This window comes from Callithrix jacchus, chromosome 10 (assembly GCF_049354715.1).
Source record: "Callithrix jacchus isolate 240 chromosome 10, calJac240_pri, whole genome shotgun sequence".
NCBI lineage: Eukaryota > Metazoa > Chordata > Mammalia > Primates > Cebidae > Callithrix > Callithrix jacchus.
The window spans coordinates 35,959,766-35,983,615 of NC_133511.1; the positions used below are offsets into that span (position 1 = coordinate 35,959,766).

Below are 23,850 nucleotides of genomic sequence, written 5' to 3' on the forward strand. Positions count from 1 at the left end.
AATTTCATTGCCTGGAATTGCCCTGCCTGGAATTCGCTTACCAGGAATTGCCTGGAATTACCTTTTCTGGGATTACCTGGCCTGGAATTGCGATGTCTGAAATTGCCTTTTTTGTAATTTCCTGGAATTGCCATGCCTTTAATTGCCTTGCTTGGAATCATCAGGAATTCACTTGACTGGAATTGCATTGCCTGGAATTGCCTGGTATTGCCTTGTCTAGCTTTGCCTGGAATTGCCTGAAATTGCCTCGACTAATATTGCCTTGCCTGAAGTTCCCTGGAAGTAAATTGCATAAAATTGTCATACCTGGAATTTTTTTGCCTGAAACCTCCTGGAATTGCCTTGCCTGAAATTGCCTGGAATTACCTTGCCTGGAATTACCTTGTCTGGAATTGTTTGGAATTGCCTTGCCAGGAATTGCCTGGAATTGACTTGCCTGGTATTGGGTTTTTTTGGAATTGCATTGCCTGATATTGCCTTGTCTGGAATTGCCTTGCCTTGAATTGCCTTGCCTGGAATTGTCTTGACTGCAATTGCCTTGCCTAGCCTTGCCTTGCCTGGAATTGCATTGCCTGGAAATGCCTACCCTGAAATTGCCTTGCCTTGACTTCTCTTGCCTGGAATTGCCTTTCCTGGAATTGCCTCATATTGCCTTGCCCAGAATTGCCTGGACTGGCCTTGCCCGGGATTGCCTTTTCAGGAATTGCCATGAGTGGAATTTACTGAAATTGCCATTCCTGGAATTGCCTTACCTAAAATTGCCTTCCATGGAATTCCCTGGAGTTGCCTTGCTTGAAATTTTATTGCCTGGATTTGCCTCGCCTAAAATTGTTTTGCCTGAAATTCCCTGGAATTGCCTTGCCTAAAATTGCCTGGCCTGGGATTGCCTGGAATTGGCTTGCCTGGAGTTTTTTGGAATTGCCTTGTCTAGATTTCCCTTGTCTGGAATTGTTTGGAATTGCCTGGAAATGCCTTGCCCAGAATTGCCTTGCCTGGAATTGCCTTGTTTGGAATTCTCGGAAATTGCCTTGCCTGGAATTGCCCTGCTTGAAATTACCTGGCCTGAAATTGCCTTGCCTGAAATTTTCTGAAATTGCCTTGTGTGGTATTGCCTTGCCTGGAATTGCCATGCGTGGAATTTCATTGCCTGAAATTGTTTTTTCTTGAATTTTTTTGCCTGGAATTGCCATGCCTGGAATTGCCTTGTGTGGAATTCCCTGGTATTTCCGTGCCTGTAATTTCTTGCCTGGAATCTTCAGAAATTCACTTGCCTGGAATTGAATTGCCTGGAATTGCCTGGTATTGTCTTGTTTAGAATTGCCTAAAATTGCCTTGCCTGGAATAGTCTTGAATGGAATTGCCTTGCCTTGATTTGCGTTGCCTGGAATTGCCTGGAATTGCTTCGACTAAAATCGTTTTGCCTGGAATAACCAGGAATTTCCTCCCCTGGAATTGCCTTGCCTGAATTTCCTGGTATTGCCTTGCCTGGAATTGCCTTGGCTGGAATTGCCTTTCCTGGAATTGCTTGGAATTGCCTTTCTTAGAATTGCATATCCTAGAATTCCCTGGAATTGCCTTGCCTGGAATTATTTTGCCTAAAATTGCCTTGCTTGAAGTTACCTGGAATTGCCTTGCCTGAAATTGCCTTGCCTGAAATTTTCTGGAATTGCCTTTTCTAGAATTGCCTGGAATTGCCTTTCCTGGAATTGTCTTGCCAGGAATTCTTTTTTCTGAAATTGCCTTGCCAGTAATTTCCTTTCCTGGAATGGCCTTGAAATTTCTTTCCTGGAATTGCCTTGACTGTAATTGCCTGGAATTGCCATGCCTGGAATTGCCTTGCCTTGAATAGTCTGCAATTGCCTTGCCTGAAATTGCATTGCTTGGAATTGCCTGGAATTTCCTTGCCTAAAATTGCCTTGCCTGGAATTGTCTGGAATTATTTTGCCTAAAATTGCCTGGAATTACCTTGCCTAGAATTGCCTGGAATTGCTTTGCCTGGAATTGCCTTGTCAGGAATAGCCTTGACTGGAATTACCTTGCCTGGAATTTCCTTGACAGTAATTGCCTCTCCTGGAATTGCCTGGAATTTTCTTGTGTGAAATTGCCTTGCCTGAAATTGTGTGGAACTGCCTTGCCTGGAGTTTCCTTGCCTGGAATTGTCTGCCATTGCCTTACCTGGAATTGCCTGAAATTTTCTTGCCTGGAATTGTCTTGCCTGGAATTGCCTGGAGTTGCCTTGCTGGAATTGCCTTGCCTTTAATTGCCTGAAAATGCCTTGTGTAAAATTGTCTATAATTGCCTCGATTTACCTTGCCTTGCCTGGAATTGCCTTTTCTTGTTTTGTTTTGCTTTGCTTGGAGTTTCCTTGCCTTACATTGCTGGAATAATTGCCTTACGTTGCCTTCCCTGGAATAATTGACTTGCTGGAATTGCCTGGTATTGCCTTGATTAGAATTGCTTTGCCTGAAATTGCCTGGAGCTTCCTTGCCTGGAATTGCCTTGCGTTCCCTCGCCTGGAATTGTCTTGCCTGGAATTGCGTTTCCTGGAATTGCATTTTTTTGGTTGTTGTTTTTCATCGTCTGGAATTGCTTTGTCTGAAATTGCCTGGAGTTTCTTTGCCTGAAATTGCCTTGCCTGGAATTGCCTGAAATTGCCTTGCTTGAAATTGCAAGCCTGGAATTGTCTGAAATTCCCTTGCCTTAAATTGCCTTGCCTAGAACTGCTTGAAATGGCCTTTCCAAAAAGTGCCTTGACTGGAATTGCCAGCAATTTCCTTGCCTGGAATTCCTGGGAGTTGCCTTGCCTGAAATTGCCTTGCATGAAATTGCCTCGCCTAAAATTGCCTTGCCTGGAATTGCCTGGAATTCTCTTGCCTGGAATTTCCTTGCCTGGAGTTGCCTGGAATTGCCTTTCTTGGAATTACCTGGAATTGCCTTGCCTGGAATTGACTTGCCTTAATTTGACTGAAATTGTTATGCCTGGAATTGTCTTGCCTGGAATTTCCTGAAATTGCCTTGCCTGGAATTTGCTTACCTAAAATTGCCTTGCCTTGAATAGCTTGCAATTGTCTTTCCTGAAATTGCCTTTTTTGGAATTGTCTGGAATTGCCTTGCCTAGAATTGCCTTGCCTGGAATTTCCTGGAACTGCCTTTCCTGGAATTGCCTTGCTTGGAGTTGCCTGGAATTGCCTTGCCTGGAATTACCTTGCCTTAAATTGCCTGAAATTGCCTTGCCTGAAATTACCTTGCCAGGAATTGCCTTGCCTGGAATTGCCTCTCCTGGAATTGCCTGGAATTTCCTGTCATGGAATTGCCTTGTCTGGAATTGTTTGGAATTGCCTTGCCTGGAATTTCCTTGCCTGGATTTGTCTGGAATTGCCTTGCCTGGAATTGCCTGAAATTTCCTTGCCTGGAATTGCCTTGCCTGAAATTGTCTGGAGTTGCCTTGCCTGAAATTGTCTGGAGTTGCTTTGCCTGTAATTGCCTTGCCTTGAATTGCCTGGAAATGCCTTGCCTGGAATTGCATTTCTTTTCTTTGCTTTGCCTCAAATTGCCTTGCCTGGAATTGCCTGAAATTTCCTTGCCTGGAATTATCTTGCCAGAAATTGCCTTCCCTGGAATTGCCTTGGCTGGAATTGCCTTTCATAAAATTGCCTTGCCTGGAATTGCCTTGCCTGGAATTGACTGGAATTGCCTTGCCTGAAATTATCTTGCCAGAAATTGCCTTCCCTGGAATTGCCTTGCCTGGAATTGCCTCTCCTGGAATTGCCTGGAATTTTCTTTCGTGGAATTGCCTTGCCTGGAATTTCCTTGCCTAGATTTGTCTGGAATTGCCTTGCCTGGAATTGCCTGAAATTTTCTTGCCTGGAATTGCCTTGCCTGAAATTGCCTGGAGTTGACTTGCCTGTAATTGCCTTGCATTCCCTTTCCTGGAAATGCCTTGCCTGGAACTGCATTTCTTTGCCTTGCTTTGCCTCTAATTGCCTTGCCTGAAATTGTTTGAAGTTTCCTTGCCTGGAATTGCCTGAAATTTCCTTGGCTGGAATTGCCTTTCATGAAATTGCCTAAAATTGCCTTACCTGGAATTGCCTTGCCTGGAATTGACTGGAATTGCCTTGCCTGGAATTGCCTTGAGTATAATTATCATGCCTTGAATTGCCTTGCCTGAAATTGCCTTGCTGAAATTTCTTTGCCTGGAACTGCCTTACCTGGAATTTCCTTGCCTGGAATTGCCTGGTTCTGCCTTGCCTAGAATGGCCTGAAATTGCCTTGCCTTGCCTTGCCTTGCCCTGCCCTGCCCTGCCCTGCCCTGCCCTGCCCTGCCCTGCCCTGCCCTGCCCTGCCCTGCCCTGCCCTGCCCTGCCCTGCCCTGCCCTGCCCTGCCCTGCCCTGCCCTGCCTTGCCTTGCCTTGCCTTGCCTTGCCTTGCCTTGCCTTGCCTTGCCTTGCCTTGCCTTTTTTTTTGCTTTGCCTGGGGTTGCCTTGCCTTGCCTTGCATGGAATATTTGCCTTACCTTGCCTTGCGTGGAATTATTGACTTGCCTGGAATTGCCTTAATTAGAATTGCCTGGAATTGCCTTGCTTGGAATTCCCTGGCCTGAAATTGCCTGGAATTGCATTGCCTGAAATTTTTTTTGCCTGAAATTGTTTGGAATTGCCTTGCCAAACTTGCCTTGCCTGGAATTGTTTGGAATTGCCTGAAAATGCCTTGCCTTAAATTTCCTTGCCTGGAATTGCATTGCCTGGAATTGCCTGGAATTGCCTTGCCTGGAATTGCCTTGCCTGGAATTTCCTGGTATTGCCTTACCTGGAATTGCCTTACCTAAATTTGCCTTGCCAAGAATTGCCTTTCCTAGAATTGCTTGTAATTCTTTTTCCTAGAATTGTTTTTCTGGAATTGCCTGGAATTGCCTTGCTTGGAATTACCTGGAATTGCCTTTTCTAGAATTGCCTGAAATTGTTTTGCCTGAAATTTCCTTGCCAGGAATTTTCTTTTCTAAATTTGCCTTGCCTGAAATTGCCTTTCCAGTAATTTCCTTTCCTGGAATTGCCTTAAAATGCCTTTCCTGGAATTGCCTTGTTGAAATTGCCTTGCCAGAAATTGCCTTGCCTTGCTTTTTCTGGAACTGCCTTGAATTGACTTGCCTTGAATTGCCTTGACTGGAATTGCCTGAAACTGCCTTGCCTCGAAATGCCTTGACTTGAATAGTCTGCTATTGCCTTGCCTGGAATCGTGTTGCTTGGAATTGCCTGGAATTTCCTTGCCTGGAATTACCTTGCCTCCAATTGCCTGGAATTACCTTGTGTAGAATTGCCTGGAGTTGCCTTGCCTGGCATTGCCTTGCCATAAATTGCCTTGCCTGGAATTGCTTCTCCTGGAATTACCTGGAATTCCTTTGTGTGGAATTGCCTTGTCTGGAATTGTTTGGAATTGCCTTGCCGGGAATTTCCTTGCCTGGAATTGTCTGGAATTGCCTTGCCTGAAATTGCCTGAAATTTCCTTGCCTGGAATTGCCTTGCCTCTAATTTCCTGGAGTTGCCTTGACTGGAATTGCCTTGCCTTGAATTGCCTGGAAATGCCTTGCCTACAATGGTTTGAAGTTGCCTTGATTAACCTTGCCTGCCTGGAATTGCCTTGCCTTGTTTTATTTTGCTTGGAGTTGCCTTGTGTTGCGCTGCCTGGAATGATTGCCTTACCTTGCCTTGCCTGGAATAATTGACTTGCCTGGAATTGTCTGGTATTGCCTTTATTGGAATTGCCTTGAATTGACTTATCTGAAATTGCCTGAAGTTGCCTTTTCTGAAATTGCCTTGCCTTTCCTTGCCTGGAATTGCCTTGCCTTGAATTTCATTGCCTGAAATTGCGTTTTTTTGCCTTGAATTGACTGGAATTGCCTGGAGTTTTCTTGCCTGGAATTGACTGAAATTGCCTTGCCTAGAATTGTTTGGAATTGCCTTGTTTGGAATTTTCTTGCCTGAAATTGTCTAGAATTTCCTTGCCTGAAATTGTCTGGAATTGCCTTGCTTGAAATTGCCTGAAGTTTTCTTGCCTGGAATTGCCTTGCCTCCAATTTCCTGGAGTTGCCTTGACTGGAATTGCCTTGCCTTGAATTGCCTGGAAATGCCTTGCCTAGAATGGTTTGGAATTGCCTTGATAAACATTGCCTGCCTGGGATTGCCTTGCCTTGCCTTGTTTTACTTTGCTTGGAGTAGCCTTGCATTGTGCTGCCTGGAATAATTGACTTACCTTGCCTTGCCTGGAATAATTGACTTGCCTGGAATTGTCTGGTATTGCCTTTATTGGAATTGCCTTGCCTGAAATTGCCTGGAGTTGCCTTATCTGGAATTGCCTTGCCTTTCCTTGCCTGGAATTGCTTTGCCTTGAATTTCATTGCCTGAAATTGCGTTTCCTTGCCTTGCATTGACTGGAATAGCCTGGAGTTTTCTTTCCTGGAATTGTCTTGCCTGAAATTGCCTAAAATTGCCTTGTTTGAAATTGCCTTGCCTGGAATTGACTGGAATTGCCTTGCCTGTAATTGACTGGAATTGCCTTGCCTGGAATTGCCTGGAATTGCCTTGAGTGTAATTACCTGGCCTTGAATTGTTTTGACTGGAATTGCCTTGCCTGGAACTTCCTTACCTGGAACTGACTTTCCTGGAATTGCCTGGTATTGCCTTGGCTAGAATGGCCTGAAATTGCCTTGCCTTGTCTTGCCTTGTTTTGCTTTACCTGGAATTTTTTTGCTTTGTTTTGCCTAAAATATTTGCCTTACCTTGCCTTGCCTGAAATTATTGACTTGCCTAAAATTGCCTGGAATTGCCTTGATTTGATTAGTCTTGCCTGGAATTTCCTGGAGTTGCCTTGCCTGGAATTGCCTGGATTTGCCTCGACTAAAATTGCCTTACCTGGAATTGCCTTCCCTGGAATTGTCTTGCCTGGAATTTTCTGGAATTACATTGCCAGGAATTGCCTTGCATGGAATTGGGTGGAAGTGCCTTTCCTGGGATTGATTTTCCTGGAATTGCCTGGAATTTTCTTGCCTGGAATTGCCTTTCCTGGAATTGCCTTGCCTGGAATTGCCCAGAATATCTTCATGGGTCTTATGTATCTTGGCCTTTGGTGGAAACCCAAATATTTAGTTTTGCGATTTGGTAGAAACCCGAATATTCCACGTTGAAAACAAGAGAGAAGCTATCTGTGAAAATGCTTTGCAATTTGCGGGTTCTCTTTATGGGTCTTATGTATCTGGGTATTAGGATCGTTAGCTCTTATTGTTGCATTGATCCTTTTACCACTATATTTTTGTTGCTTTGAAATCTATTTTATCATATGTGAGAATTGCAACTCCTGCTTTTTATTTATTTATTTATTTTTGCTCTCCATTTGGTTGGTAAGTCTTTCTCCATCCCTTCGTTTTGAGTCTTTGTGTATCTTTGGATTTGAAATGTGTCTGGGTGCAACATATTGTTAGGTTTTGCCTGTATCTTTTGATTGGGGGATTTTGTCGACTTAAAATTAGGGTTACTGCCAGTTGATGTTAACTGGCCATTTTATCCATTCGTTTATATAAATTTTTTATGTTGATGCTCTTTACTTTTTGGTATATTTTTAGAAAGGCTATTATGGGTTTTTCCTTTCTATGTATAATGCTTCTTTCAGAAGCTCTTGCAAAGCAGGCCTGTTGGTATTAAAACCTCTGAGTACTTGCTTGTACATAAAATATTTTATTTTTTTTTTCAATTGTGAAGCTTAGTTTGGCAGGATATAAAATTCTGGCCTAAAAGTTCTTTTCTATAAGGATGTTGAATATTGGCCCCCACTCTCTTCTAGCTTGAAGGTTTTCTGCTGAGAGATCTGTTGTAAGTCTAGTAGGCTTTCCTTTGTGGGTAATCTGACCTTTCTCTCTGGCTGCCCTTAGTATTTTCTCTTTCATTTCAACCCTGGTAAATCTGACAATCATGTGCCTTGGGGTTGCTCTTTTTGAGGAATATCTTTGTGGTGTTCTCTGCATTGCCTGGGGTTGAATATTGTCCTGCTTTGCCAGATTGGGAAAGTTTTCTTGAATAATATCCTGAAGTGTATTTTCCAGCTTGGATTCATTCTTTCTGTCACATTCAGATACACCTATCAAATGTAAATTAGGTCCTTTTGCATAGTCCCATAGAATGTCCTCATTTCTCTTTATCCTTTTTTCTCTATTCTTATCTTCTCCTTTTACTTCATTAAGTTGGTCTTCGATCTCTGATATCCTTTCTTCTGCTTGATCAATTCAGCTATTCAAACTTGTGCATATTTTGCTAAGTTATCATGTTGTGTTTTTCAACTTTGTTAGTTCATTTATATTCCTCTCAATATTGTCTATTCTTGTTAGCATATCGTCAAACCCTTTTTCAAAGTCCTTAGTTTCTTTACATTGGGTTAAAACAAGTTCTTTTAATTCCCAGAAGATTCTTATCATCTATCTACCTTCTGAAGCCTACTTCCGTTAATGGAACACAGTCCTTCTCCATCTGGGCTTGTTTCATTGCTGATGAGGAACTGTAATCCTCTGTAGAGAAAGAAAAGTTCTAATTTTGGGTATTCTTAGCCTTTTTAAGCTGGTTTCTTCTTTTTATTATAAATTTATCCATCTGTCATCTATACAATTACTGCCTTCCTAATTAGGTTTCTGAGTGGACGTCCAATTTATTGATTCCCAACACTGGAATTCGAGAAACCCACTGCGCTGGCCAAAACAGCAGCGATAAGACTGATGGTGCTCTTCTGCCTGGGAATCTCCAGTCTGGCTTTCTTCTTGAGTCCGTAATAAGCGGCTCTGCCTTCCCAGAACTCCAAACATTGGTCAGAAGGGAAACCAGTCCTGTTTACTTTGCACAAAGAGCTGCCACACCGTGGCATGGGCAAAACTGCTGTGTCTGCCACAAGAGTCGTGCTGGCGACACGTGGGGCTCCTCAACTGGGAAACTTCTCGTCCGTGAGCCACGAAAATTCATCTGAAAGTGTGGCATCCTCTTGTTCTCTGTGCTTTCATTGGGAACTACAATCCCAAGCTGTTAATAATCAGCTATCTTAGATCAAGTCTATGACAAGCATTCTATAAAAATGCTTTACAATATGAAGAGTCAGCCTATGGCTTTGAACTTTTGTTTGTATTCAGCAGGTTAAAAACACTCTTTTGTAGAATCTAAGATAATATATTTGGAAGCTTATTGAGGCTTCTGGTGAAAAACTGAACATTTTGTGATTAAAAACTAGAAAATATATATCTGTTAAAATGTTTTGGGATATATGGATTCAGCTCACAAAGTTTAACATTTGTTTTGATTCAGAATGTTGAAAACACTCTTTGTAACATTCAGAAAAAAAAATTTCAGAGCCCATTGAGTCCTATAGTTAAAAAACAAATATTTTACAATGAAAACTAAAAAAAAAAAAAAATACTCTGAAAACGCTTTGTCATGTGTGGATTCAGCTCATACAGTCGAATCTTGGTTTTTATTCTGGAGGTTGAAATCACTCTTCTTATGGAATCTAATAAGTGATATAGAGGCCTTTTGTAAAAAACAGAATATTCAACATTAAAAACGAGAGAGAAAATGCTTTGTGATGTGTGCATTAAGCTAACAGAGTCGATCCTTTGTTTTTATTTAGCTGGTCAGAAACAGTTTCTTTGTAGAATCTAGCAACAACATTTCAGATCTCATTGACACATATGATGAAAAGAAGAATTCCCCACAATGGAAACTAAAAGGAAGCTATCTGTGAAAAATACTTTGGGACATTCAGATTCATCTCACAGTGTTAAACGTTTGTTTTTGTCAAGAATGTATGAAATACTCTTTTTGGAGTATCTAATAAGGGACATTTCAGAGCCTTTAGAGGCTACGGTGAAAAACAGAATATCCCATGATACAAATTAGAAAGAAACAATCTGGGAAAATGCTTTGCAATGTGTGAATTAAGCTCACAGAAGTACAGGTTTGTTTTTATTCAGCAGGTTGTAAGCAGTCTGTTTGTGGAATCTAGAAAAAGACATTTGACTACTCATTATGGTATATAGTTAAAAAACAAATATATTGTGATAAAAATTAGAAACAAGATATTTGTGAAAATGCTTTTTGATGTGTGGATTCAACTCAAAGAGTTGAACATGTGTTTTGATCTGGAAGTTTATAAACACGTTCTTTGTAAAATTCAGGAGGGAGCATTTCAGAACTCATTGAATCCTATAGTTAAAAACAAAATATCCCAAAATGAAAACTAAAAAATGTACTGTGAAAATGCTGTGATGTGAGGTTTCAGCTCTTAAAGTTAAACCTTTGTTTTGATTCTGTAGGTTGCAAACTCTCTTCCTGTGGAATCTAAGAGGAGATATAGACACCTATGGTGAGAAAAAGGATATTCCATGTTAAAAACAAGAGAGAAGGTATCTGTGAAAATGCTTTGTGATGTTTGCATTAAGCAAACAAAGTCGATGGTTTGCTTTTATTCAGCTGATTGGAAACACCCTATTTTCTAGTATCTAGCAGCAACATTTCAGATCCCATTGAGATGTATGATAAAAAACCGAATACACCACGATGAAAACTAAAAAGATGCTATGTGTGAAAAATAATTTGTGACGTGCAGATACAGCTCACAGTGTTAAACTTTGGTTTTCATAAAAAAGGTCTGAAATACTCTTTTTAAAGAATCTAAAAAGGGACATTTCAGAGCCCTTAGAGGCCTATGGCATAAACAGAATATCCTGTGATACAAACTAGAAAGAAACAATATGGGAAAAGGCTTTGCAATGTGTGGATGAGGTTCACAGAGGTGATTTTTTTTTATTCAGCAGGTTTGAAGCACTCTTTATTGTAGAATCTAGAAAAAGAATTTTGAAAGCACACTGAGGACTATAGGTGAAAAGCCAAATACCCTGGGATAAAAATTAGAAGCAAGATATCTGTGAAAATGCTTTTTAATGTGTGGATTGAGCTCACAGAGTTGAATTTTCATTTTGATTCAACAAGTTGGTAAAATATTTCCTTGCAGAATCCAGGAAAATATTTCAAAGCTCATTGAAGCCTGTCATGAAAAATATAATATTGAATAATAAAAATCAGAAATAAGGTATCTATGAAAATGCTTTGCAATGTGTGAATTAATGTTACAGAATTTAATGTTTGTTTTCATTTGGCATGTTGGAAAATCTATGTGGAATCATGAAAGGGACATTTTAGAGTCTATTGAGGCCTATGGTAAAAAACTGCATATTTCGTGATAAAAACTAGAAACAACTATATGTGAATATGCTTTGCAATGTGTGGATTCGGCTCAAATATTGAAACCTTAGTTTTAATTCAGCAGTTTGAAAACACTTATTTAGATATTCTAGGGTGGGATATTTCAGAGCCAATTGAGGCCTATTAATCCCATGATGAAAATTATAAACAAGATATCTTTACAAATTTTGTCATGTATGCCTTCAGTTCACAAAGTGCAAACATTCTTTTGATTCAGCAGGTTGAGAAAACTGGTTTTATAGAATCTAAGAAGAAATATTTGAAAGCCCACTGAGGTCTATGATGAAAAAGAAAATATCCCATGATAAAAACTGGAAACAAGCTATCTGTGAAAATGCTTTGTGATATGTAGATCCAGCCCAAATTTTTGAAGCTTTGTTTTGGATCAACAGATTGGAAACCCTGCTTTTGTAGAATGTATAAAGGGGCAAGCATTCCTTTCTTTTATTTCATTTTAGGTTTTGGGGTACATGTGCAGAACCTGCAAGATAGTTGCATAGGTAAACACATGGCAGTGTGTTCGGCTGCCTTCCTCTCCTTCACCCACATTTGGCATTTCTGCCCAGGCTATCCCTCCCCAGCTCCCCCCCACTGTCCCTCCCCCATTCCCTCCAATAGATCCCAGTGTGTAGTACTCCATTTCCCATGTCCATGTGTTCTCATTGTTCATCACCCACCTATGAGTGAGAAAATGCGGTATTTCATTTTCTGTTCTTTTGTCAGTGTGTTGAGAATGATGTTCTCCAGATTCATCCATGTCCCTACAAACGACACAAATTCATCATTTTTGATTGCTGCATAATATTCTATGGTGTATATGTGCCACATTTTTTCAGTCCAGTCTATCATCAATGAACATTTGGGTTGGTTCCAGGTCTTTGCTATTGTAAACAGTGCTGCAATGAACATTCGTGAGCATGTGTCCTTATAGTAGATTGATTTATAGTTTTTGAATATATACCCAGTAATAGGATTGCTGGGTCAAATGGAATTTCTATTTCTAAGGCCTTGAAGAATCACCATACTGTCTTCCACAATGGTTGAAATAATTTACACTGCCATCAACAGGGTAAAAGAGTTCCTATTTCTCCACATCCTCTGCAGCATATATTGTCCCCAGATTTTTTAATGATAAGAAAAAGAAATAAAGGGTATTCAAATAGGAAAGGTGGAAGCCAAATTGTCTCTATTTGCAGACGACATGATAGTGTACCTAGAAGACACCATCGCCTCAGCCCAAAAACTCCTGAAACTGATAAGCAACTTCAGCAAAGTCTCAGGATATAAAATCAATGGGCAAAAATCACAAGCATTCCTCTACACCAATAACAGACTTAAAGAAAGCCAAATCAAAAACGAACTGCCATTCACAATTGCTACAAAAAGAATAAAATACCTAGGAATACAACTCACAAGAAATGTAAGGGACCTCCTCAAGGAAAACTACAAACCACTGCTCAACAAAATCCGAGAGGACACAAACAGATGGAGAAACATTCCATGTTCATGGTTAGGAAGAATTAATATTGTGAAAGTGGCTATACTGCCCAAAGTAATTTACAGAATTAACGCTATCCCCGTCAAGCTATCATTGACTTTCTTCACAGAACTGAAAAAAGCCACCATGAACTTCATATGGAACCAAAAGAGAGCCCGCATAGCCAAGTCAATTCTAAGCAAAAAGAACACAGTGGGGGGCATCACACTTCCGGATTTCAAACTATACTACAAGGCTACAGTAATCAAAACAGCATGGTACTGGTACCAAAACAGAGATATAGACCAATGGAACAAAACAGAGGCATCGGAGGCAACACACCATATCTACAACCATACCATCTTTGATAAACCTGACAAAAACAAGCAATGGGGAAAGATTTCCCTGTTTAATAAATGGTGTTGGGAAAACTGGCTAGCCATGTGCAGAAAGCAGAAACTAGACCCCTTCCTGACACCTTACACTAAAATTAACTCCAGATGGATTAAAGACTTAAACATAAGACCTGACCCCATAAAAATCCTAGAAGAAAATCTAGGCAGAACCATTCAGAACATAGGAGTAGGCAAGGACTTTATAACCAAAACACCAACAGCATTGGCAACAAAAGCCAAAATGGACAAATGGGACCTAATCAAACTCCACAGCTTCTGCATGGCAAAAGAAACAGTCACCAGAGTGAATCGGCCACCAACAGAATGGGAAAAATTTTTGCAGTTTACCCATCTGACAAAGGGCTGATATCCAGAATTTACAAAGAACTCAAACAGATTTACAGGAAAAAACCAAACAAGCCCATTCAAAAGTGGGCCAAGGATATGAACAGACACCTTACAAAAGAAGACATATATGAGGCCAACAATCATATGAGAAAATGCTCATCATCACTGGTCATTAGAGAGATGCAAATCAAAACCACATTGAGATACCATGTCATGCCAGTTAGAATGGCGATCATTTAAAAATCTGGAGACAACAGATGCTGGAGAGGATGTGGAGAAAAACAAACACTTTTACACTGTTGGTGGGAGTGTAAATTAGTTCAACAATTGTGGAAGACAGTGTGGTGATTCCTCAAGGTCTTAGAAATAGAAATTCCATTTGACCCAGCAATCCCATTACTGGGTATATATCCAAAGGACTATAAATTATTGTACTATAAGGACACATGCACACGAATGTTCATTGCAGCACTGTTTACAATAGCAAATACCTGGAACCAACCCAAATGCCCATTGATGATAGACTGGACTGGGAAAATGTGGCACATATACACCATGGAATATTATGCAGCAATCAGAAATGATGAGTTTGTGTCACATGTAGGGACATGGATGAATCTGGAGAACATCATTCTCAGCAAACTGACACAAGAACAGAAAATGAAATACTGCATATTCTCACCCAGGCGGGTGATGAAAAATGAGAACACATGGACACAGGGAGGGGAGTACTAAACACTGAGGTCTATTGGAGGGAAAAGGGGAGGGCCAGCAGGGGTGGAAGCTGGGGAGGAATAGCCTGGGGAGAAATGCCAAATGTGGGTGAAGGGGAGAAAGGATCAAAACACACTGCCATGTGTGTACCTATGCAACTGTCTTGCATGTTCTGCACATGTACCCCAAAACCTAAAGTGCAATAAAAAATTTTTAAAAATAAATAAATAAATCAGGTAAGAAGAAATTATTTTAACTAAAATCAGTGTAAAAATCAATGTGAAAAAAGTCCTTGTGAAATAAGACTTTAAGAGTTTAAAGACTTTCCTTTAGCTTGTGTTAGTATTACATTGATTATTATTATGTAAAACCACATATAGATAGATGAATTAAACCATAATTGCATATAATTTAAACAGAAACATTGATAATAATGGAATAAAATTTGTAAAAGTTAAAATAAAACTTAAAAGCAGAAAAAAATTAAAAAAATTAGCCAGGCATGGCATGTGCTCGCTTTGGCAGCACCTACCCTGAAATTGGGATGATACACAGAAGGCAGGCATTGACGCCATGAAAGGACGACATGCAGAGGTGTGCTGTGTTACTTTTTTTTCTTATTGTTGTTGTTGTGGCTTTTTTGTAGAAATCAAATACAGATAGATTTGAGGTCCAAAAAAAAAAAAGTTACCTGGATGTGGTGGTGTAGACACCTGCAACCCCAGCTACTTGGGGAGCTGCAGCAGGACAATCGCTTGAACCAAGGGGACACATGTTGCAGTAAATGAAGATTCCACCATTGCACTCCACCCTGGGTGACAAAAGGGAAACATGACCATATAAAGAAAGACGGAGCCGTGGGTGGAGTCATTTGGCACCTCGTTTTTTACAATTGTACACACTGATCTGTCTGATTTCTTTTTCTTTTTCTCCTTTTTAAAAGAAAGTAGGTTTTCACCAGAATGCCCAGGCTAACCTCGAACCTGTGATCTCAGGTGACCTGCCCACCTTGGCTTCCCACACTGCGAGGATTGCTGGCATGAGTCACAGCGCTTGGCCTAGTCTCTCTGACTTTCTTTTTAACAATAAATTCGGCCGGCCGTGCATGGGGGCTCACATAAGCCTGTCATCCAAGCGCTTTGAAGACCAAGGCGGGAGGATCACCCGAGTTTACGGGTTCAAAACCAGCCTGACCAACACTGTAAACCCCGTCTTTAAAACAAAAACACAAGTTAGATTGGGCTCAGCAGCTCATGCCTGTACTCCTAGCACTTTGGAGGGTTGAAGCAAGCGGATCGTGAGGTCACCTATTTGAGACTGGTCTTTAATGCACAGCGCAATCCGCTCCCTATAAAAAAAAGAAAACCAGAGAAAAATAAAAAGGCTGAGCGGAGCATGGCTTGTGCTCGCTTTGGCAGCACCTACAATAAAATTGGGACGATAAACAGAAGGTGTGTGTGGCTGCCATGCAAGGACGACATGCAAAAATGTGAAGTGTTCTGCATTTCTTTTTTTTTTTTTTTTTTTTTTGCCATTGCGGCTGTTCTGTAGAAATCAAATACAGATAGATTTGAGGCCCCCCAAAAAATGTTACCTAAACGGGGGTGTGGACACCTGCAACCCCAGCTACTTGGGGAACTGTGGCAGGACAATCGCTTGAACCGAGGAGGCACATGTTGCCATAAGCCAAGATCCCACCGTTGCACTCCAGCCTGGGTGACAAGAGGGAAACAGTAGGTCATAAAGAATGGCAGGCCTGGGGGTGGAGTCATCCAACACCTCGTTTTTTACAATTGTTAACACTGATCTGTCTAATTTCTTTTCTTTTTTAAAAGGAGGTGTGTTTTCACCAGGATGCCCAGGCTGACCACGTTCCCATGACCTCAGGTGAGCCACCCACCTCGGCCTCCCAAAGTGCTAGGATTGCTGGTGTGAGTCACAGCACCTGACCAAGTCTCTGATTTATTTTTAAACAATAAAGTCACGTGAGCCTGTCATCCAAGTGCTTTGAAGACCAAGGAGGGTGGAGCACCTGAGGTGTGGGTTCAAGACTGCCACAACCAACATGGTGAAACCCTGTCTTTAAAACAAAAACACAACGTCGATTGGGCTTGGTGGCTCACACTTGTACTCCTAGCACTTTGGAAGGTCGAGGCGAGCAAATTGTGTGGTCACAGTTTCGAGACTGGCCTTTAATGGCACACCACAACCTGCTCCCTATAAAAAACATAGAAGCAAAAAATAAAATAAAAAAAAAACTGAGCCGGGCATGGCATGTGCTCACTTCGGCAGCACCTACACTGAAATTGGGACAATACACAGAAGGTGGGCATGGATGCCCTGCAAGAACAACATGCAGAAGTGTGCTGTGTTATGTATTTTTTTTTTTTGCCATTGTGGCTGTTTTGTAGAAATCAAATACAGATAAATTTGAGGTTAAAAAAAAAAAGTTAGCTGGACGTGGTGATGTGGACCTCTGCAACCCCAGCTACTTGGTGGGCTGCGGCAGGACAATCGCTTGAACGGAGGAGGCGCATGTGGCAATAAGTTAAGATCCCACCATTGCACCCCAGGCAGGGTGACAAGAGGGAAACACTACTTCATAAAGAATGGTGGGGCCGGGGGTGGAGTCAACCGGCACCTCGTTTTTTACAACTGTACACACCCATCTGTCTGATTTCTTTTTTTTTTCTTTTTCTCTTTCTTTAAAGGTGGTGGATTTTCACCAGAATGCCCAGGCTGACCTCGAACTCGTGCCCTCAGGTGACCTGCCCACCTCAGACTAACAAAGTGCTAGGTTTGCTGGCATGAGTCACAGTGGCCGACCCAGTCTCTCTGATTTTTTTTTTAACAATAAAGTCGGCTGGCCGGCCTGGAGGCTCACGTGAGTCTGTCATCCAAGCACTTTGAAGACCAAGGCAGGCAGATCACCTGAGATTGCAGGTTCGAGACCAGCCCAACAAACACGATGAAGCCCCTTCTTTAAAACAAAATCACAATTTGGGTTGGGCTCCCTATAAAAAACATATAAGCAGAAAAAAATAAAATCTGAGCTGGGCATGCCATGTGCTTTCTTCGGCAGCACCTACACAAAAATTGGGATAATATGTAGAAGGCCGTTGCGGCCGCTATGCAAGGATGACACGCAGTGTGCAGTGTTCCTTATTATTATTATTATTATTTTTTTGCCCTTCTGGCTGTTTGTAGAAATCAAATACAGATAGACTTGAGGTGTAAAAAAAACAAAACAAAAAAAAAAAAAACCAGAAAGTTAGCTGAACATGGTGGTGTGGACACCTGCAACCCCAGCTACTTGGGAGGCTGTGGCAGGACAATCGCTTGAACCGAGGAGGCAGATGTTGCAATAAGCCAAGATGGCACCATTGCACTCCCGCCTGGGTGACAAGAGAGAAAGAGTATGTCATAAAGAAAGGCAGCACGGGGGTGGAGTCATGCGGCCCCTCGTTTTTTTACAATTGTACAAACTAATTTGTCTGATTTCTTTTCTTTTTCATTTTCTCTTTTTTTGAGTGAGCTGGGTTTTCACCAGGATGCCCTGGCTGGTCGAACTCGTGACCTCAGGTGACCCGCCCACCTTGGCCTCCAAAAGTGCTAGGATTGCTGGCGTGAATCACAGCACCTGGCCTAGTCTCTCTGATTTCTTTTATAACAATAAATTCAGCCAGCTGGGCATGGTGGGTCACGTAAGCCTGTCATCCAAGAGCTTTGAAGACCAAGGCGGGTGGATCACCCGAGGTTGCAGGTTCGAGACCGGCCCGACCAACACGGTAAAAACCCGTCTTTAAAGCAAAAACATAACAGGTTGGGCTCGGTGGCTCTCGCCTCTAATCCCAGTACTTTGGAAGGCCTAGGCAAGTGGATCGTGAAGTCACAGGTTCGATACTGGCCTCGAACAGCACAGCTCAACCCACTCCCTATAAAAAACATAAAAACAGAAAAAACAATACAAAGGCTGAGGTGGGCATGACATGTGCTCGCTCTGGCAGCACCTACTCTAAAGTTGGGATGATACACAGATAGCAGGCATAGCTGCCGTGCAAGGATGACACACAAAGGTGTTCAATGCTTTGTACTTTTTTTTCCATTGTGGCTGTTTTGTAGAAATCAAATACAGATAGATTTGAGGTACAAAAAAAAAAAACAAACAAACCCCCCCAAAAAAACCCAGAAAGTTAGCTAAACGTGGTGGTGTGGACACCTCCAAAACCAGCTATTTGGGAGGCTGCAGCAGGACAATCACTTGAATGGAGGAGGCAGATGTTCCAATAAGCCAAGATCGCACAGTTGCACTCTAGCCTGGGTGACAAGAGGGAAATAGTATGTCATAAAGAAAGCCAGTGTGGGGGTTGGAGTCATTCAGCACCTCCTTGTTCAGAATTTTACATACTAATCAGTCTGATTTCTTTTCTTTTATGTTTTCTCTTTTATTAAGTGAGCTGGGTTTTCACCAGGATGCCCAAGCTGACCTCGAACTGGTGACCTCAGGTGACCTACCCACGTCGGCCTCCGAAAGTGGTAAAATTGCTGGTGTGAGTCACAGCGCCTGGCCCAGTCTCTCTGATTTATTTTAACAATAAAGCCGACCAGCCAGTCATGGGGGTTCACGTGAGCCTGTCATCCAAGCCCTTTGAAGAACAACGAGGGTGGATCACGTGAGGTTGCAAGTTCAAGACTGGCCAGACCAACATGATGAAACCCCATCTTTAAAATGAAAGCAAAACTTTGGTTAAGTTCGGCGGCTCTTGCCAGTAATCCCAGAACTTTGGGAGGCCAAGGCAATTGGATCCTGTGGTCACAGGTTTGAGACTGGACTTGAATGACAGAGCACAACCCACTCCCCATAAAAAACATAAAAACAGGAAAAAATAAAAAAGCTGAGCCAAGCATGGCATATGCTTGCTTTGGCAGCGCCTACACTAAAATTGAAACGGCAAACAGGAGCCCGGCATGATCACCACGTAAGGATGACAGGCAAAGGTATGCAGCGTTTTGTATTTTTTTTTGCCGTTGTGGCTGTTTTGTAAAAATCAAATACAAATAGATTTGAGGTACAAAGAAAAAAAACCAGAAAGTTAGCTGGACATGGTGTTGTGGACACCTGCAACCCCGGATACTTGGGATGTTGCAGCATGACAATCACTAGAACCGAGGAGTCAGATGTTGCAGTGAACCAGGTTCACACTGTTGCACTCCAGCTTGGGTGACAAGAGGGAAACCATCACAAAGAAAGGCAGGGTTGGGGGTGGAGTCATCCGGCACCTCGTATTTGACAATTGTACACACTGATCTGTCTCATTTCTTTTCTTCTTCTTTTTCTTTTTTTTTAAATGAGGTGGGATTTCACCAGGATGCCCAGGCTAACCTTGAACTCATGACCTCAGGTGTCCCACCCACCTCGGCCTCCCAAAGTGCTAGGATTGCTGGCGTGAGTCACAGCGCCAGGCCCAGTCTTTCTAATTTTTTTTTTTAACAATAAAGTCTGCCAGTGGGACCCGGTGTCTCACGTGAGCCTGTCATCCAATTGCTTTGAAGACCAAGGTGGGCGGATCGCCCGAGGTTGCGTGTTCGAGTCCGGCCCAACGAACATGATTAAACCCCATCTTTAAAATGAAAACAAAACTTAGGTGGGGCTCAGCGGCTCACGCCAGTAATCCCAGCACTTTGGAATGTCAAAGCGAGCGGATCGTGAGGTCTCATGTTCGAGATTGGCCTTGAACAACACAGTACAACCTGCTCTGCATAAAAAACATAAAAACAGGAAAAAATAAAAATTCTGAGCCAGGCATGGCATGCGTTTGCTTTGGAAGCGCCTACAGTATAATTGAGACGAAACACAGAAGGCCAGCGTGGCGGCTGCGCAAGTATGACACGCAAAGGTGTGCAGCATTTCATAATTTTTTTTTTTTGCTGTTGCCGCTGTTTTGTAGAAATCAAATACAAATAGATTTCAGCGACGTACAAATAAAAAACAACAACAACAACAAACAGAAAGTTAGCTGGACATGGTGGTGTGAACACCAGCAACCCCAGCTCCTTGTGAGGTTGCGGCAGGACAATTGGTTGAACCAAGGAGGCAGATGTTGCAATAAACCAAGATCGCATTGTTGCACTCCAGCCTGGGTGATAAGAAAAAAAACACTACATTATAAAGAAAGGCAGAACGGGGAGTAGAGTGACCCAGCACCTCGGTTTTTACAATTGTACACACTGGTCTGTCTGACTTCTTTTCTTTTTCTTTTTCTCTTTCTTTAAATGAGGTTGGTTTTCACCGGGATGCCCAGGCTGACCTCAAACTCGTGACCTCAGGTGACCCGCCCACCTCAGCCTCCCAAAGGGCTAGGATTGATGGCGTGAGTCACAGCGCCTGGCCCTGTCTGCTTTGAAGACCAAGGTGGGCGGATCACCCAAGGCTGCGGGTTCGAGACCGGTCCGACCAACATGGTGAACCCCGTCTTTAAAATGAAAACAAAACATGTGTTAGGCTCGCCGACTCACGCCTGTAATCCCAGCACTTTGCAAGGCCAAGGTGAGCAGATCGTGAGGTCACAGTTTCGAGACTGGCCTTGAACGACACAGTGTAACCTGCTCCCTATAAAAAAACATAAAAACAGAAAAAAATAATAAAGCTGAGCTGGGCATGGCATATGCTTCCTTTGGCAGCACCTACACTAAAATTGGGATGATATACAGAAGGCAGGCATGGCCGCTGTGCAAGAATGACACGCAAAGGTGTGCAGCATCCCATATTTTTTTTTTGCCATTGTGGCTGTTTTGTAGAAATCAGATACAGATACATTTGAGGTACGTACAAAAAAAAAAAAGTTAGCTGGACATAGTGATGTGGACACCTGCAATGACAGTTCCTTGTGAGGTTGCGGCCAGACAATCACTTGAACCGAGGAGGCAGATGTTGCAATAAGCCAAGATCGCACCATTGCACTCCAGCCTGGGTGACAAGAGGAAAACACTACATTATAAAGAAAGGCAGGGTGGGGAGTGGAGTTTTTGTTTTTATGTTTTTTATAGGGAGTGGGTTGCAGTGCATTGTTCAAGGCCAGTCTGTGACCTCACGATCTGCTCTCCTCAGCCTCCCAAAGTGCTGGGATTACAGGCGTGAGCCACCAAGCCCAACCTCAGTTTTGTTTTCATTTAAAAACTGGGTTTCACCATGTTGGTCGGGCCGGTCTCGAACCCGCAACCTCTGGTGATCCACCCTCCTTGGTCTTCAAAATGCTTGAATGACAGGCTCACATGAGCCACCGAGCTGGGCCATCAGAATTTATTGCTAAAAAAGTAATCAGAGAGACTGGGCTGGGGGATGTGACTCATGCCAGCAATCCTAGCAATTTGGGAGGCTGAGGTGGGCGGGTCACCTGAGGTCACCAGTTCGAGGTCAGTCTGAGCACCTCAGGGAAATCCCACCTGATTTAATAAAACAGAAATAAAAAAAGAAAAGAAATCAGACAAATCAATGTGTACAATTGTAAAAAACGAGGTGCCGGATGATTCCACCACTCGCCTCACCTTCTTTATGACATATTGTTTCCCTCTTGTCACCCAGACTGGATTGCAATAGTGTGATATTGGCTTATTTCAACATCTCCCTCCTTGGTTCAAGCGATTGTCCTGCCACAGCCTCCCAAGTACCTGGGGTTGCAGGTGTCCACACCACCACGTCCAATTTTCTAGTTTTTTTTTTTCTTTTTGTACCTCAAGTATGTCTGTATTTGATTTCTAAAAAGCAGCCACAATGGCAAAAAAAAAAAAAAATACTAAACACTGGCCACTTTTGCATGTCATTCTTGCCTGGCGGCCACGTTGGTCTTCTGTGTATCGTCCCAATTTTAGTGTAGGTGCTGCCGAAGCAAGCACATCTTATACTTGACTTAGCTTTTTTTTTCTGTCTTTATGTTTTTTTATAGGGAGAGGGTTGTTCTGTGTCATTCAAGGCCAGTCTCGAACTTGTGAAATCATAATCCGCTTGCCTTGGCGTTCCAAAGTGCTTTGATTACAGGTGTCAGCCACCAAGCCCAACCTAAGTTTTGTTTCCGTTTTTAAGATGGGGTTTCACCATGTTGGTCGGGCCAATCTTGAACCCCCAACCTCTGGTGATACGCATGCCTTGGTCTTCAAAGGGTTTTGATGACAGGCTGACATGAGCCCCCGTGCCCGGCCAGCCGGCGACTTTATTGTTAAAATAAATCAGAGAGACTGGGCTGGGTGACGTGACTCACACCAGCAATCCTAGCACTTTGGGAGGCCGAGGTGAGTGGGTCACCTGAGGTCACGAGTTTGAGGTCAGCCCAGATATCCCGTATATAAAAAAAGAGAACATGTAAAAGAAAAGATATCAGACAGATCAGTGTGTACAATTGTAAAAAACGAGGTGACTGATGCTTGAGGACTGTAGGTGAAAAACCAAATATGTTGTGATAAAAATTAGAAACAAGATAACTGTGAAGATGCTTTTTGATGTGTGGATTCAGCTCACAGACTTGAACACGTGTTTTGATTTGGAAGTTTGGAAACACTTTCTTTGTAAAATTCAGGAGGGAGCATTTCAGACCCCTTTGAGTCCTATAGTTAAAAACCAAATATCTCAAAATAAAAACTAAAAAAATTACTCTGAAAAAATGCTTTGTGATGTGGGAATTCAGCTCATACAGTCGAACCTTTGTTTTGATCCTGTAGTTTGCAAACACCCTTCTTGTGGGATCTAAGAAGAAATATTGAGGCCTTTGGTGAAAAAAGAATATTCCACGTTAAAAAGAAGAGAGAAGGTGTCTGTGAAAATGCTTTGTGATGTTTGCATTAACTACACAGAAGTTCAGCTGGTCCAAAATACTCTATTTGTAGAATCTAGCAGCAATATTTCAGATCCCATTGAGATGCATGATGAAAAACTGAATACAGCACAATAAAAACTAAAAAGAAGCTATCTGTGAAAAATACTTTGTGACGTGAAAATTCAGCTCACAGTGTAAAATGTTTGTTTTCCTATAGAATGTCAGACATACTCTTTTTGGAGAATCTAAAAAGTGACATGTCAGAGACTTTAGAGGATTCCAGAGAAAAACAGAATATCCCGTGATACAAACTAAAAGCAAACGATGTGGGAAAATGCTTTGCAATGTATGGATTAAGTTCACAGAGATGATCGTTTGTTTTTATTCAGCAGGTTGGAAGCACTATTTTTGTAGCATCTAGAAAAGGATGTGTGAAAGCTTATTGAGAACTATAGGTGAAAAGCCAAATATCCCACAATAAAAATTAGAAGCAAGATATCTGTGAAAATTTTTTTGTTGTGTGGATTCAGCTTACAGAGTTGAACTTTCATTTTGATTCAGCAAGTTGGGAACAGTTTTCTCTGTAGAAACTAGGAAAATATTTTGAAGCTCATTGAAGCCTGCATGAAAAATCTAATACTGAATAATACAAATCAGAAATTATCTATCTATGAAAATGCTTTGCAATGTGTAAATTAATATTAAAGAATTTAACCTCTGTTTTTATTTAACATGTTGGAAAATCTATGTGGAATCATGAAGGAGACATTATAGTGTCCATTAATGCCTATGGTAAAAAACTGAATATCCCATGATAAAAACTA

General features: G+C 41.9%; 4 non-coding genes across 4 annotated transcripts; 3 read left to right on the forward strand and 1 right to left on the reverse strand.

Moving 5' to 3' along the window:
• The first annotated feature begins 15,621 nt into the window (after positions 1-15,621).
• LOC118151015 (U6 spliceosomal RNA) lies at positions 15,622-15,728 on the forward strand. Its single transcript, XR_004739154.2, has one exon. It is a non-coding gene; the product is annotated as a U6 spliceosomal RNA (small nuclear RNA).
• A 4,303-nt stretch (positions 15,729-20,031) lies between these two features.
• On the forward strand, positions 20,032-20,138 carry LOC118151014 (U6 spliceosomal RNA). Its single transcript, XR_004739153.1, has one exon. It is a non-coding gene; the product is annotated as a U6 spliceosomal RNA (small nuclear RNA).
• Positions 20,139-20,884: 746 nt separating this feature from the next.
• On the forward strand, positions 20,885-20,991 carry LOC118151010 (U6 spliceosomal RNA). The gene has a single exon (XR_004739150.2). It is a non-coding gene; the product is annotated as a U6 spliceosomal RNA (small nuclear RNA).
• Positions 20,992-22,005: 1,014 nt separating this feature from the next.
• On the reverse strand, positions 22,006-22,112 carry LOC118151017 (U6 spliceosomal RNA). Its single transcript, XR_004739156.1, has one exon. It is a non-coding gene; the product is annotated as a U6 spliceosomal RNA (small nuclear RNA).
• Positions 22,113-23,850: the final 1,738 nt, after the last annotated feature.